The sequence below is a fragment of the Dermacentor andersoni genome, chromosome 1 (assembly GCF_023375885.2).
Source record: "Dermacentor andersoni chromosome 1, qqDerAnde1_hic_scaffold, whole genome shotgun sequence".
NCBI lineage: Eukaryota > Metazoa > Arthropoda > Arachnida > Ixodida > Ixodidae > Dermacentor > Dermacentor andersoni.
This window is the reverse complement of record NC_092814.1, coordinates 389,681,650-389,685,612: the sequence shown is the minus strand read 5'-3', so window position 1 is coordinate 389,685,612 and position 3,963 is coordinate 389,681,650. Positions and strand designations below refer to the sequence as shown.

The window sequence follows — 3,963 nt, the reverse complement described above, 5'->3', positions numbered from 1 at the left end:
AGTTAAGAAATAAAGGATAGTACACATCTGGAAAAACTCGGCGAACCACTCTAACTAGCAATATAAATATATTTTTTCTGATGTCCATGCTTCATTTAAAAGTAAATTGTAACTTACTTTGTGGGTGCCTCTTGTAAGTAACGCCACATGCTTGAACAGCATCACGCAGAAATAATGGCCAGTTCTTCGGCATATCATCCATTAGTGAATTCCTTGTACGTTGCATGTTACCAGAACTGAAAGATAAATCATAATATGCTGTTATTTTTTTTTCATAAACTGTACGATGAGCTTTTCATGCATAAAAGATGAGTGCAAGCGAAAATGCAGCAAGACATCAACTTCACACCATGTCACATACTCATACTTTATTACCTAATAAATTAGAAAAGACGCAGAAAGTGTAATCAACAAGAGTGACAAAAAGCAGCAAAGGTGATTATGGATAAATCTTGAAGATGATTGCCGCCGCTGCCAGAGTAGGCCAGCCTTCGTAGGAGAGCACTTGCTGCCCACAAAAGCTTGCTGTCACAGGCCACGCGTGACGGTTCTTGTAGACATAGGCAAGCAATACCTGCACAAAAGAGGAAAAAGAAGGCGAGGGAGGAAATGGGAATATTGAAATCGGAACTTCAATTAGTAATATGTGCTAAGTAAGAAGTTTGCTCACATTAAAAATAAATTTAAGCACTCCTTTCTCTTAAATTATGGGTATCTTAAGGTAAAAAGGTTAAAGGTTAAGGTTAAAATGACTAGTATATTTCCTATCATAAGAAGCCAACAAACACTGATACCAAGGACAACATAGGGGAAATTATTTGTGCTTAATAAATGAAATAAATAAACGATAAATTAATGGAAATTAAAGTGGATGAAAGAACACCTTGCAGCAGGTGGTAACCGAACCCACAACCTTCGCATTTCGCGTGCTATGCTCTACCAATTCAGCTACAGCGGCGTTGTTTTCCCATCCACTTTCTTGGGTATTTATGTGTTCTAGTAGAACCCTGAGAGTGTTAGCCAGCGCCACAACTCGGAGACCTTGTTCCTGCCATATAGTCATTAAGTTGCATAGCAGAGTCAGCCTTTAAATTATTATATGGTGTTTTGTGGCTAAAAAGCCACTTATCAACCTGTGAAACAAGTCTGAGAAGCTTCCTGCAAAATATAATCAGTTTAAAACAGTAATTCACTCTGCAGGTAAATGATGTACTAACTTAATTAAAAAGTTAAATAGCATTTTATATTGTTAAACTAAAAGCAAGTTTGACATTTTGCACTGCCTAGCTGTTGCCTTCTTTTTAACTTAAACGTGACACAGTACAGAGTAAGCAGGTAGCATGCAAAGGAGGACTGCTGATAAAATAGTGTTCCAAAGCAACACTCCTAGCTGGATCAATCACTTTTGTTGATATATTTTCATGTGACCCCAATTGGTTTAGGGCAATGCCTCACACAAATGATGCAACACCTTGGATGATGCGTCACACAAAATTGAAAGTATCTCATGATGTGATCAAACGATAACATTGCCCACTGTCTTGGAAGTGTTAACATGCTGTTTGCGCAAGAAAGTGCAAAGTGATTCATATAGGTAGCAAATTCATCAGTGCACCTATTGCCTCAGGTAATTCTGAGAATCTATGTTGACTCGCAGTTGAGAAGCCACTGCACACAAAAAGGTGTATTCAAGTAATGGTCCATGCTGAATAATTTCCCACCTAGTGAAAAGGCAAATGTGGCAGGCTAATGGGCTAGGGCAAATAGATTGCTAAATTCTGATAACACCTCCAATGATATTATTGAAATAGGCGATAAAAAACAGCACAGGTAAAATTGCAGTTATGACAAAATTTTAAAAGCACCTCTGCAAACTGCTGGAACCCTGAGCATCATGCCTGTTCTACACGCACATATGTTGCAGTGCAATCTACATCTCAGACGCAGGCGCCTCCACACATCACTTTGTGATCTCCTCACAATAAGGTTAAAAAACAGTCTGGCACAAGCTACCTGATGTGATTCATTTTGCAAGCGCCAGCCAAGTGCTGATGGTGGTAGAGCGAAATTGAAGTTTGTCCATGTGGGGAAGCCTCGGCCCATGTTTTATCAATTCTAGCGGCAAAGCACACCTTTTACAGCACACATAAATCTTAAATTACACTGCTTGCTGATGCTGTACAGTAAATTCCTGTAAAGAAACTAAATCACACAGAAAACATTTAGAATATCAAACTATTCAAATACTGGCTTGAATACATTTGTGCGTTAGGGAAGCAAGGTGTAATGTACACTGTTGTAGCAAATTTTTACTCATGTATGGTACACTTGTATGACACAGCAGAGTTAATTTTTGAGTTCTTACATAGCGATGACTACCTACAGGTACATTTTGTAAGGCTTAGGGAAACTAATTATTAGTAGAACTGTGTATGTACACTGTAACTGAGAAATTGGTTATAATAGTGGCAGCTTATAATCGACCAGCGCAAAAAAAAATGCCCGTTTGTGAGACACCAACTAGCTATTTTACCACGAAGCACTCCCTGGCCTTAACCCATATAAAAAGCACTGGGAGGACCAGAGAGGGTACAGTACATTGGCTTACACTGATCATGATGTCCCGTCATCCAGCTAGCGCCAAGGTACAAGAAGGATGTCCAGCCGTCTATAGAGTGAAAGGAACAAAAGATAGCATCAAGTCAGTTGAAAGGCAGATTTGCAATTACAACTAAGGTGACCCAGTCACAGTCATTCAATAATAAATGCCAAGCTGTCGTGTTTTCACTCCCAGATGAAGCACCTACTAGGTTAACGGTTTTGCTGCTTATTTAGAACAAAACACAAGTGAAATTTGTACATCAGCAGACGATTTAATTTGGAATTCTATAGATGAAGTAAACATAGCAGTTATATTTTTGTTTTGCTGTAAAGTGGGAACGCTACAAACTGCATAGTCACTGACACACACGGGCGCACACGCAAGAACAAAAGGACACAAAATAGGGCGAGTTCAGCCTGGTTCAGCATTACAGCCAGCGCGTCGTCTTCGAATGCACTCCTTTCGGTTGGTTCGTGCTACGTCAACCACAAAGACTAACAAGCAGGGCAAAGTTCGGACTGGTGTTGCGGAAGTCGTGGAGCGCGGTAGTGTGAACGGCTGAACACAAGAACCCTCGTATAGAAGTAATGACGAAAACTCGCAGGGCAGAAGAGCCCATATATCAAGAATTGTCGCGGGTAACACTTAAAAATATTCACATTGTTGACGAAAAACGAAGTGCAATGTATTTCACTTACCGGAAAAAGTGTTATCCGAACGTGCGACGTACAAAGACGCACCGAGACACGAAGGCGGCGAACGCAGATCCCGCCATTGTGGTAGTAAGCCGTCGGCGAAAACACGCAATACAGCCGATGTCACGAAGCACGATGCAAAACACACGGCAAACAGCATCAGCACAGCTAAATGACTCCAATTAATATCCAGTATAAATGTACAGAACGGCTTAGAATGGCGCACAACTGGCATAACTACAGTGGCTGGAATAGCATAACGAACCCACGACCAGCCCACGACCGAGACATTGCGGGCGGCAGTGGCCGTTTTTTCAAACTTCCTGCCTCCCAGTGTTTCCAGCACAGATTGAGATTTTCGACAAATTTGGATTGTGTCGCCGAAGTGATCGCAGCGCGGTGGCTCTGTGACACCGCTGTGCAACGCCGGCGTTTCGCTCCTGCTGCTGTCAGTATACCTGCTGCGCGAGCATAGAATGGCTTCCAGGCGTCGTGTACGCGCCCCGTATGGAAAACAATAACACGCCCTTGATTGTTGAAGTTCTGGTGTGAAATTATTTAATATCAAAGCCAATTAACTTATGTTGCTTCCAACGAGTTCGATTTGTCTGTGGCGTCTTTTATTCGCTAACGCCGACGGCCGACGGTAACCGCACTTTTAACACG

The 3,963-nt window shown here is 41.6% G+C and overlaps 1 long non-coding RNA gene across 1 annotated transcript; it reads right to left on the bottom strand.

The window, feature by feature from the left end:
- Window positions 1-353: 353 nt before the first annotated feature.
- LOC129381807 (uncharacterized) lies at window positions 354-3,601 on the bottom strand. Its single transcript, XR_008609940.2, has 3 exons — window positions 3,301-3,601; window positions 2,609-2,668; window positions 354-574 (listed from the first exon to the last, which is right to left on the bottom strand). It is a non-coding gene; the product is annotated as an uncharacterized lncRNA (long non-coding RNA).
- Window positions 3,602-3,963: the final 362 nt, after the last annotated feature.